Source organism: Dendrobates tinctorius, unplaced genomic scaffold (genome assembly GCF_039654945.1).
Source record: "Dendrobates tinctorius isolate UK_male_01 unplaced genomic scaffold, ASM3965494v1 ptg000079l, whole genome shotgun sequence".
Classification (NCBI taxonomy): Eukaryota; Metazoa; Chordata; class Amphibia; order Anura; family Dendrobatidae; genus Dendrobates; species Dendrobates tinctorius.
Genome location: NW_027361747.1, coordinates 18,717,387 through 18,729,861, shown reverse-complemented (window position 1 = coordinate 18,729,861; position 12,475 = coordinate 18,717,387). Strand labels below are relative to the sequence as shown.

At 46.6% G+C, this 12,475-nt stretch overlaps 1 protein-coding gene across 3 annotated transcripts in view; it reads right to left on the bottom strand.

The window, feature by feature from the left end:
- CRACD (capping protein inhibiting regulator of actin dynamics) overlaps positions 1-12,475 on the bottom strand; it is a 296,879-nt gene that overhangs the window by 236,757 nt on the left and 47,647 nt on the right. For all 3 annotated transcript variants that reach the window (XM_073583577.1, XM_073583576.1, XM_073583578.1), the window contains exon 2: positions 3,446-3,574. The gene's annotated coding sequence lies outside the window, so the exon portion shown is untranslated. The remainder of the gene's footprint in view (positions 1-3,445; positions 3,575-12,475) is intronic.

Below are 12,475 nucleotides of genomic sequence, written 5' to 3'. Positions count from 1 at the left end.
TCGTATGTGGAGTGGTTGGGGTGGTGGAACAGTAAACGTGTGCCTTGTTTGGTCGATCTTGTTTTTGAAGTAGGAAGTCCACAGCAGAGATGAGGGGAGTTGGAGGTGGCAGTGGTGGGCGCCGAGGAGAGAATTAAATGTGCTGGACAGTTGTTTTGGGTTGTGGGATAATGAAGATACAAGGTTTGTGAAATAGGTCTGTTTAGCAGAGGTGAGGGCTGATTTGAAGGCAACTGTAGCTTGTTTGAAAGCAGTGAAGTCATCTGGCAGGCGTGTTTTCTTCCAACGCCGCTCCGTGACCCTGGATGCTTGTCAAAGTTTTTTTGTGAGGTTGTTGTGCCAGGGTTGCCTGTTGATTTGTCGCACTTTGCCATGCATGAGAGGGGCGACTGTTGTGAGTTCATTCTCTGGTTCACTCCCTTGGGTGGTAACAGGAGGTAGTGAGGCTGATTTGATCGGTGGAGATCTGCCACCTGAAAATGAGGATGATGATTGGACCTCAGGAGTTTCAGATTGGATTTAAGACAGCCGACGCCCTATTCAGTTGCTGGTGATTCCTTCTGGCTTGTCAGCTCTTGGTTTTCAGCTCTGTTCCAGTCATCTAAAGCTAAGTTTTTCTGCTAATGTTCACACTTGATTTTGTTGGTCTATTCAGTTTTTTGTGTGGTCAGCCAGCCTCGGCTGGGGGCTGTGCTGAATTTCCACTCTTATTTATCAGTATTTTGCCAATTTGCTTTTTGTCCCTTACTAGTTTGGTCTCTTTTTGCTCTGACTCAGAATATTTCAGAGTGCTGACATAGTGGGAGAAGTCTAGTGACTTCAGGGTTAATTTTGCTATCAGATGTGTTGGACATTATTTTTGTAGGGTTTTTTGCAGGTTGCAGACAGTGTCTTTCCTTTCCTTTCCTTTCTAGATAGTTTGGGCCCCATCGTTTGCTCAGCCTATTTTCCTGCCTGTGTTTGTGCCTTCATCTTGTTTCACCGTCAATACATGTGTGGGGGCTATCTATTCCTTTGGGGTCTGCTCTGGGGCAGTTAGTTTTCCCCTTTTCATGCTTCAGGCTTATTTAGTCCTCCGGCTGTGACAAAGTGTCTAGGAACATCGTAGGTACGCTCCACGGCTGCTGCTAGTTGTGTGGTAGGAACAGGGATCTGCAATCTGCGTAGTTACCAACCTCTCTGGTTTTCTGTGACTTAGCTTGTTTTGTTTTTTTCTCCTCGGTGACCCATTCATAACAGGCGACTGAGTCTATGGCTGATGTGAGGGTGGCTTCGTAGAAAGCGGTGGCACTGTCCGTGTTGTGGAGTGAAGATATGGAGGACAGAGGTAGAAGATAGTCTGAGAGTCTGTGAATGTCTAGGTGTGCGAGGTTTCTGCGAGGATGTGCTTGTGGCTGGACATGGGGGGTAGGTGAGAAGGACAAGGATGAGAAGGTAAGTAGATGGTGGTCAGATAGCGAGAAGGGAGAGGTTGTGAGTTTGGGTAGGGAACCAAGGCGGGTGAAGATGAGGTCTAATATATGTCCATCTGTGTGGGTGGCTGTGGAGGACCACTTAGTAAGTCCAAAGGATGAGGTAAGTGACAGGAGTGGAAGCTGCTGGCTGGTGGATCTCAATGGGGATGTTGAAGTCCCCCATGATGATGGTGGGGATGTCAGCAGAGAGAAAGTGGAGGAGCCAGGTGGAAAATTGGTCGATGAAGGCAGTGCTGAGCCCAGTGGTCGGTATATGACAGCCATTTGGAGATTAGAGGGAGAGTTGATACGGACAGAGTGAACCTCGAAAGAAGGGAGGATAGGATTGAAGGAGCAGTTTTTAGAAAGGAGGAAACCCACTCCTTCACCATGTCTGTTGCCTGGGCGAGGAGTGTGGGTAAAGTGGAGGCCGCCATAACTCAGTGCGGCCGGGGAGGCCATGTCAAGGGGTGTCAGCCAGGAAGGAAAGGCTGCAGGAGGTAAAGAGGTCGTGGATCACGTGGAGCTTGTTGCAGACAGAGCGAGCATTCCAAAGTGCTCCAGAGAGAGGGTGCGGGAGGGTGGGGGTCAGTGGCACAGGTTATAAGTGTGAGGGATTGCGGTCTCCAGTCTGCCACACGCAGCGATGCGTGCTGGCCAGCGGGAGACCAACAATCAAAAAAATGTCCAGGGCTTTCCACAACGATCAGCGATACCCAGCAGGGGGGCCGGTCGCTAATAGGTGTCACACACAGCGATCTTGCTGGTGAGATCGCTGCTGCGTCACAAAACTTGTGACTCAGCAGCGATTTGGCAAGCAAGATCGCTGTGTGTAACGGGGGCTTAAGAAACTGGAGTTTTGGAAATGACAATGACTAAAATAGAAGTCTGGGAGATTTTTTTAGCAAAGCAAAAGTATTTTTGAGAGGTAAGCAGGCTTTACTATATCCAGCGGCACCCCTTTCCACAAGACCATCTTAATCAGCTAAGTTCTGGATCAGGTTATTTAAAGTAGACATTTATCTAGGTCAGAAGTGGCTAGTTTTTACCTTTTTTATTCCCTCTTCTCCACTGAGAAGTCTGCTTTTTTATTTTTTAAAATCCAACATACGGATCCAGAGATATGGGCCTTTTAACTTTGGTGATAATTTTTAGGCTCTTTTCAAGGGGGCGTGGCTTGCATGGTAATTATCCAGCACAACCTAAAGGCACGCCCCTAGACAATCCAGTGAGCCACGCCCCCTTAGTAAAAGACAATAAAAATTACCTGCAGACAAAAAGGCCCATATCTCTTGAACTGTGTGCCGATTTTTTTTAAAAGAGCAAATACTCATCGGAGAAATGGGAATAAGAGTAAAAACTGGACGTTTTGTACCTGGTAACTGGTCCACTTTAAGTGATCTGAAATGAGTTTTCTGTGAGCGCTCGTTCAACCTCCCTTTTATCATCTAAGCGCTTCATCTATGAGTTTATAGAGTCACCTCGGCTGCTAATAGATTAGCAATACTATAGGTCTATCCCAAATAACAGGGTTTGACATGCTCGTATGATGTGCTCTGAGCTACAGAAAATGGAGAGGAAATTCTAAAATATCCTGGAATAAACTGGCTAACCTGCAGTTGGCATTGCTATATCTGGATCCACACGACCATGGATAATTCAAGCACAATGGACATGAGAAGTCACATATCCAAACATTGAAGGAGCCTCAGTGCCATGGGCAAGAGCAAGGAGTGAGAGCAATTCACCAGCAAAAGTAAAGGATATACCAGGCCAATGATCATATAAACGTTGGACCTGCTGCTGTGCTTTTGCTCATGTACAAAGCCTACATAAGCCCTCATCTTTTTAAGACGTAATGGATTCAATGCTTCAGTATGACCAAAGCAACAATCAACATCTCCGTGACAGTACCAGAAATACACTGATAATCGTCACATCGGTATCTGCCATGCTGCTATCCTGTAATCCCATCATATTCATTTACCTACCGCAGAATATTGGAAACTTGTCTGAAGCCTCGTAGTTTGCTCTCAATGGCCGCTGATCAGTGATATTGCGGGACACATATCCTCTGATAGTTGCATGGCCCGATCCACATCACCTCCCTTTTAAAAGATCTAGATAAAAATAGAGGTGATTAGTCAGTGGTGCTCCTGCCGTATGGTCCTCACCGTACAGTATAATATACAACAGAGCAGCATTAGTCAATAGATTACCTAACCGGAGATCAATCATAAATTAATTACATTTCCTAATAAGATTGAAAAATTATGTTTATTGAATACAGAAACTGACTTTACATCATCGTAAAATAAAATGTCCCCATTTTGCTACCTGTGTCGAATTTACAAATAAGATAGTGATTGCACTGTATATTGGGCAAAATTGATATTTCAACCCAAGTGTTTGGTGCACCTTCGCCGTTGTTGAACAGCTCGGAGCACCTCTACACCTAATTTCCATCGCTCTCTAGATGGGAAGGTGCACTGAACTGAATGACCATGCCAATGGTGCACTGAGTGACTGTGCCTGGTTTGAACAGTCACTTTAGGTTGACGGACTCCCTTAAAGGGACTTGAGACTGGAAAAATCTGCATTTTTTGGGGGGCCAGAATCAGTGTCACCAATATTGATGGGCTGTGTCTGGTGCTGCAGCTCTATATATACAGTACATTAACGGACCATTAAACCCCAAAATAAATAAAAGAGGTAAACTGGAGATAACCTACAAGATTTTCTGCACATTTCTGTAAGATTTCTTGTAGAAATTTTGCAGAGAACACAGAGGTTTATTTTCTGGTTACATGTTCCATTTTCAGCTTGTGAATGATGGGACAATCGGCAAGGTTTAATGATCTTTGTGCCCTACTGTAGACAGGGCAAAGGGGAGAGGCTCCTGCTGCAGCCATTGTGTCTTACAGTCAGACAAAAGGTAGCGAAGAGGAAGAGAAAACAGAGAAGGCTGATTTTTTGCAAAGCAGACAGGATTTTGTTATATTTGTCTCAGTTTTCAATGCAATAGAAGACAAAATAGTATGAAAGAAAAGGACTACATCAAGGAAGGAAGTGCTGGGTCTGGCATCTTTTTTTGTACGCTTTTGTTTTGATAAAATGTCAATTTGAAATCAGTAGACGTCCGTCACCCTACTGCCTACACGATCAGCTGCAGGCAGCTCTAGCGGCCAGGTGTAAACACTGAACATAGTTTTGCAGCTTAGAGAACCCCTTTAAGGCCACGTTCACACTTTCAGTATTTGGACAGTTTTTTTACCTCAGTATTTAGTCGACACCTATAAGTACCTTGGTGTGATCCTCAATAATAAGCTTGACTGGGCCCATCACTTGGATGCAGTATACAGGAAGGGCCACAGTAGGCTTTATCTGCTCAGAAAGGCTGAGAGCCTTCGGAGTTAGGGGGGCACTCCTTGCATCCTTCTTCAACTCTGTTGTGGCATCAGTCATCTTCTTTGGTGTGGCGTGCTGGGGTAGTGGCATATCAGCCAGGGACAGGAATAGGCTGGACAAACTGATTAGAAGGGCCTGCTCTGTCCTGGGATGCCCCCATGATCCAGTTCAGGAAGTAGGCGACAGGAGGATACTGGCCAAGGTGAGCTACATGGTGCAGAATGATTCCCATCCCATGCATGAAACCGTGACAAAGATGTGCAGTACTGTCAGTGACCGGCTACTTCATCCTAAATGTGAGAGGGAGCGCTATCGAAAGTCCTTCCTTCCTGCTGCAGTTAGGCTGTACAACCAGCACTGTCCAAAACGGAGAACGACCCAAACAGTGAACTAATAGATCCAAAGTTGTGATAGTCCGGCTATATCTTTTTTTTCGTATATGTACCTACCTACTGTCAATGTAATGCCTTTATGCATCTGTACTTGTTCCTGCCTTGCTGCTGTAATGCTCTGAATTTCCCCATGGTGGGACGATTAAAGAATTATCTTATCTTATTTATAGGCCAAAACCAGGAGTGGAACAATCAGAGGAAAAGTTTAATAGAAACCCGTCACCACTTCTGGATTTATCACCCACTCCTGGTTTTGGCTTATAAATACTGAGGGAAAATACTGAACGTGTGACTGTGGCCTAAGAAGCATGCTGACAAAGAAAGACTAATCATTATCTGAGAGACCCAAATAATTGGTTGTAAAAAAAAAAAAATGTAAAACCACTGTTTGGATTATCAGTCTAATCGTCTATTAATCTTTATTGGTAAATTAATAAGTAATTTCAATATATGCTATGCCATCCATTTCCTCTGATAGACTGTACCCAAAGATATTTGCCTAAATTCACACCATGTTACTTATCCATGTCCAGTGTACAGGTGCTTCTCACTAAATTTAGTGTCCCACATTGGGGATGATTTTTGGCTGCTGTATAGAAACTTATAGAAGTTTGCGGTGTTTAGCAAGAAAAGATGCATCTGGACTATGTAAGGCCGGTTTCACATTTGCGCTTTATAGCGCAGCGACGGCCTGCGCACGGCCGCAGCTAAGCCCCGCCCCCTCCCGACTCCCTGCCCGCCCCATCAGGTCATCGCCGCCTACTAGCGCACATGGACGCTTGCGATCTGCGCACCCTATCTTTAGCATAGGGTGTGCAGATCGTGCGCTGGCCGTGCGCTAGCAGGATTTTGCCGTGCGCTGCGCACTTTTGAAGGTGCGCCGTGCACGCCGAAATGCAACATGCTGCGTTCGGCGCACACGGGCGCACCTTCAAAAGTGCTGTGATTTAAGTGAATAGCGCCCCCCAGTGTCGGATTTTCTCCGGGGTCTCGGCTGCCAGGTGTAGCCGAGACCCCAGAGAACATGAATCGGTCGGTTTTTACCGACCCCCGCTTTTGCGATCGCCGTTATTAACCCTATAACGGCGACCGGAAAAAAAAAAAAAAAAAAAGCCGCGATTTTACATTTAATTTCTCTCTCCTCTGATGTGATCGCACATCAGAGGAGAGAGAAATAGGGTCCCCGATCCCCCCCGGTACCTCTCCGTGGCCCTCCGTCCCCTCCCGGTAGTCCCACATCCCGCCGGCATCCTCCGATGGGCGCCGCCATCTTGAAAATGGCGGGCGCATGCGCAGTGCGCCCGCCGGGAATCTGCCGGCTCCAGCTGGCAGATTCCATTCATTATTTTGATCACTATGATAAACGATCATAGTGATCAAAATAAAAAAAATAGTACATAACCCCCCCGTTTATCACTCCCTTATATAGGCCAATATAATGAAATAAAGAAAATATTTTTTTTTTCAGTTTTCCATTAGGGTTAGGGCTAGGGTTAGGGTTAGGGCTCGGGTCACGACTAGGGTTAGAATTAGGGTTAGGGCGGACTAGAATTAGGGTTAGAATTAGGATTAGGGATTAGGGTTAGGGTTGGAGCAAGAATTGAGGGGTTTCCACTATTTGCCAACTTTGGGGGTCTAAAAAAAAAATCACTTTTGTGGAAATAAAAAAAGACTATTTTCACGGCTCTGCGTTTATAAACTTTTGTGAAGCGCTTGGGGGTTCAAAGTGCTCACCACACATCTAGATAAGTTCATTAGGGGGTCTAATTTCCAAAATGGGGTCACTTGTGGGGGGGGTTTCCACTGTTTAGGCCCATCAGGGGCTCTGCAAGCGCAACATGATGTCCGCAGACCATTCCATCAAAGTCTGCATTCCAAAATGGCACTCCTTCCCTTCCGAGCTCTCCCATGCGCCCAAACAGTGGTTCCCCCCCACATATGGGGTATCGGCGTACTCAGGACAAATCGCATAACAACTGTGCGGGTATGATTTCTCCTGTTACTCTTGTAAAAAATAAAAATTTGGGGGCGAAAAGATCATCTTTGTGGAAAAAAATAGATTTCTTATTTTCACGGCTCTACGTTATAAACTTCTGTGAAGCCCTTGGGGGTTCAAAGTGCTCACCACACATCTAGATAAGTTCCTTAATGGGTCTAGTTTCCAAAATGGGGTCACTTGTTGGAGGTTTCCACTGTTTAGGCACATTAAGGGCTCTCCGAACGCAACATGGCATCCGATCTCAATTCCAGCCAATTCTGCGTTGAAAAAGTCAAACGGCGCTCCATCCCTTGCGAGCTCTGCCGTGTGCTGAAATAGTGGTTTACCCCCACATATAGGGTATCGGCGTATTCAGGAGAAATTGTACAACAAATTTTGTGGTTGATTTTCTCTTTTAACACTTGTGAAAATAAAAAAAATTGGGTCTGAAGTAAATTTTTTGCAAAAAAAAGTTAAATATTAATTTTTTCCTTCCACATTGCTTTAGTTCCTGTGAAGCACTTAAAGGGTTAATAAACTTCTTGAATGTGGTTTTGAGCACCTTGAGGGGTCTAGTGTTTAGAATGGTGCCACTTTTGGGTATTTTCTGTCATGTACACCCCTCAAAATGACTTTAAATATGATGTGGTCCCTAAAAAAAAATGGTTTTGTAAATTTTGTTGTAAAAATGAGAAATCGCTGGTCAACTTTTAACCCTTATAACTTCCTAACAAAAAAAAAATTTTGCTTCCAAAATTGTGCTGATGTAAAGTAGACATGTGGGAAATGTTATTTATTACGAAATTTGTGTGACACATCTCTGTGATTTGACGGCATAAAAATTTAAAGTTTTAAAATTGCAAAATTTTCGCCATATTTCCATTTTTTTCATAAATAAACACAAGACTTATCGAAGAAATTTTACCACTAATATGAAGTACAATATGTCACGAAAAAACAGTCTTAGAATCAGCGGGATCCATTAAAGCATTCCAGAGTTATAACCTCATAAAGGGACAGTGGTCAGAATTGTAAAAATTGGCCTGGTCATTAAGCTGCAAACTGGCTCTGTCGCTAAGGGGTTAAATCATAATGACAGCCCAAAACATCCAAATAACCCTTATCAAAAGTTCACATACCCTGGTGATTTTGGCCTGATAGCATGCACAGACGTTGACACAAATGGGTTTGAATAGCTACTAAAGGTAACATCCTCACCTGTGACCTGTTTGAGAGTGAGTTTCTGAGATCCAGACTCTTGCATCTTTCATCCAGCCACTGACATTTCTGGATTGTGAGTCATAGGAAAGCAAAAGAAATGTCAATGGATCTATGGGAAAAGGTAGTTGAACTGTATAAAACAGGAAAGGGATACAAAAAGATATCCAAAGAATTGAAAATGCCAGTCAGCAGCATTCAAATTGTGATTAACAAATGTAAATCCAGGGGCTCTGTAAAAACAAAACCACAATCAGGTAGACCAACAAAAATTTTGTCCACAACTGCCAGAAAATTGTTTAGGATGCAAAGAAAAACCCACAAATAACAGCTGAAATACTGGACTCTCTCAAAACCAGCAGTGTGGCTGTTTCAAGATGCACAATAAGGAGGCACTTGAAGAAAAATGGGCAGGATGGTCGAGTCACCAGAAGAAAGTCACAACCATAAGACTTACATTTGGAGTGAGGTCAACAAGCCCGATGATGAAAGGAACACAATTCCTACTATTAAGCATGGAGGTGGATCACTGATGTTTTGGGGATGTGTGAGCTACAAAGGCACAGGAAACTTGTTCAAAGTTGAAGGAAAGATGAACGCAGCACATTATCAGCAAATACTGGAGGCAAATTTGCAATCATCAGCCTGGAAGCTGCGCATGGGATGTACTTGGATTTTCCAACATGACAACGATCCAAAACACAACCTATCATTGGCTACTTCAGAACAAAGTGAAAGTTCCAGAGTGGCCATCTCAGTCTCCTGACCTCAAAATCATTAGCAACTCTGGGGAGATCTCAAGCGTGCAGTTCATGCTAGCCAGCCCAGGAGTTTACAGGAACTGGAGGCTTTTTGCCAAGAAGAGTGGGCAGCTTTACCATCTGAGAAAATAAAGAACCTCATCCACAACTACCACAAAAGACTTCAAGCTGTCATTGATGTTAGAGGGGGCAATACACGATATTAAGAAATGAGGTATGTAAACTTTTGATCAGGGTCATTTGGATGTTTTGGGTTTTCATGGTGATTTAAAAAGAGAAAAACACAGTAGTTTGACAATAAATAGCTTTACCCATACACTAACCATGAGTGTAGAAAAAGTGTTAGTGCTGTCATTTATATTCTCTGAAAAAAGTCCAAGAAATCAAAAATTCTGCCGGGGTATGTAAACTTTTGAGCACAATTTTGTATAGCGCTATGTTATGTATAGTTCTGCACATAAGGGTAAGGCTATGTGCACACGCTGCGGTTTTTGCTGTGGTTCCGCTGCGGTTTTGGCCCTGCGGAACCGCAGCATGTGACGGACTCAGCTCCTACTGAGCCCATTTTTTGAGTGGACCCTCTGGGTCATGGCGTCCACCCACCGAGAGTGAGCTTACCTTGTGAGAATCCACCCCCTGTACAGGGAGTGTCAGGGGCAAGACCAAGGGGGTGAGCCACCACGACTGCTGGGACCAGACGGCCGGCTCAGGGGACACTAGACGAGTGTCTGACGACAAGGACGAGCAGGAAGCAAGACAAGACGTAGGTGCAAGGTAACTTCATTAGGATAACATACAGTGTAAACAAGCAAATGTGCAAGGTGCGCGCGTGGGCTCGCCAAGGTCCATAGAATGGTACGCCTAGGTACAGGTATCGGCACGATGGCATCGGACTCCAGACTGCTGGCAACGAGCGACATCATCAAGGCATCAGGCTGCAGACATCAGCTCCGGACGTCAGGCCGCAGTCATCCAGCTCATGATCTCTGGCAGCGATCGGCAGGTTCCGGGCATCCGGCAGGCAAACCAGGTTTCAGGCAAGGAGGCACGACAGATATCCAGGCATGGTGCATGTTAGGGAACACGCCGAGGTCCAAGGCTAGGTGCGTGTGTAGGGGACACGCCAGGGTTCAAGGCCAGATGCGTGTGTAGGGGGACACGCCAGGGTTCAAGACTAGGTGCGTGTGTAGGGACACACCAAGGCACAAGGTACGAGACAGAGTGCGTGTAGAGACACGCCAAGGCACACGGTACAAGACAGGGTGCGTGTCAAGACACGCCAAGGCACAAGGTCACAAGGCAGAGTCCTGCGCGTGCAGAGAGGCACGCCAGGATCAGGCGAGGCAGAGTCCTACACGTGTAGAGAGGCACGCCAGGGCCAGGTGAGCCAGAGTTCTGCACGTGCAGAGAAGCACGCCAGGGACAGGGTTCAAGGACCAGGTTAGGACCTGTGTGTGCAAGAGGGCACGACAGGGTACATGGCCAAACCTGCGCGTACTATTATAGAAGCACGGGGAGGTATGACATGAGCAGGCGAGGGCACGCGCGTGCTTTAGAGAGCACGCAGACACAGTGCAGAAACAGTGTGAAGTGCAAGGGAGCACAGAGGGCACTGGCTAGCTGATCGGGCTGCGGCACAGACAGACGGGCAAGACTCCAGCGAACCCGGCTGAGGCATGGCAGGCGACACAGCTGTCACTGACCGACGAGCACGGCTGAGGCACAAGCAGGCGGGCGCGCACGGCTGAGGCACAAACAGGAGGCTAGGAAGGCCAGGCGCATGCAAAGAGCATACGAAGAAACAGAGCAAGGGAAGACAAGACGAGAAACAAGGCAGGGCTTAAGCAGAGTACAGAACCAGGAACGGAAGCAGATCAGAGCAAGAACAGAGCTAGCAGCGGAGCGTAGGCCGAAGCCCAGAGCCGGGCCAAGGGAGAACCTTGGGACTAGCCTAGAAACGTGCAAGAGAGCATAATAGGAAAGAGTCTAGCAGCGGAGCGTAGGCGAAGCCCAAACCGGGCCAAAGGAGAACCTTAGAACTAGACATGGAAAAGAGAGGAGGAAGGGTGCGTGTGCCAGGGAGCACAACAGAGCACCATAGGAGAGAGCGAGGCAGAGCAAGCAAAGACCATAGGGAGGAACAAGGCAGAGCAAGGCAAGGTACGGAACAAGGCATAGCGAAAACAGGCAAGGCAGAGAAACAGAAGGACTACAAGTCCAAGCAGGACAAAGACGAACATGGCACAAGAGACAAACATAAGACAAGGCACGGGACAAGAGATGGAGTACGAGCACGGAGCGTGTGCAGAGAGGCACAACAGAGCAGAGTGCAAGGGCACAGAATAGAGGGAGCGCCCCACAGACCAAGCAGCCATTCAGGTACAATACTCAGGCCCTCAGCAAAGGAAGGGGCAGCCTGATATAGGGCATAGCACCTCCTCTTCCAGGTCAGGACCAGGGGAGCACTTCCGGGTTCAGATCCACAGAATAACAGAGCACAGTCACATGATCAGAGTTCCAGACATGACGAGACGACTGCAGATCCAGTGCTGAAACGTAGACAGGTCACATGATCAGAGTTCCAGACATGACGAGATGATTACCGAACCAGACAGTGCAGGATCTTTAGGAAATGTCACATGATCAGCGTTCCAGACATGACGAGATGATTGCAGAACCAGACAGTGCAGGATCCAGGCAGGGACACATGATCAGGGACTCTAGACAAGACGAGAAGATCACAGAAGGCAGAGCAGAAACGCAGGCATCCTGCAGCTCAGACATGAGGTGAGTGTGCACACTGCTCTAGCGAACATGCAGGACAGCAGACAAGATATGCACATCGCTCCAGGAGTTCTTGAGACAAAACAGACATGGCAGACATGACAAACATCGCGGACATGACACAGCAGTTCCGCAGACATGGTACAGTGCCATGTAACCCTATGGGTTTTCAAAACCGCTGTGCTCAAGCTGCGGTTTTTTCTGCGCGGTTTTTTTTCTGCAGCATGTCAATTGTTTCTGCGGATTCCGCTGCGGTTTCACACCTTTAACATAGTAGAGGTGTGAAACCGCAGGCCAAACCACAGCAAAACCGCAGGTGACTTTACCTGCGGTTTTACCTGCGGCTCCGCGGGAAAAAACCCGCAGGTGAATCTGCAGCGTGTGCACATAGACTAAAATTTGCACAACGCGCCACTATTACTGTCGTTTTCCATCTACTGAGGCGCACCAGAGCACCTGTGTGTTTCTCACATGACCTAT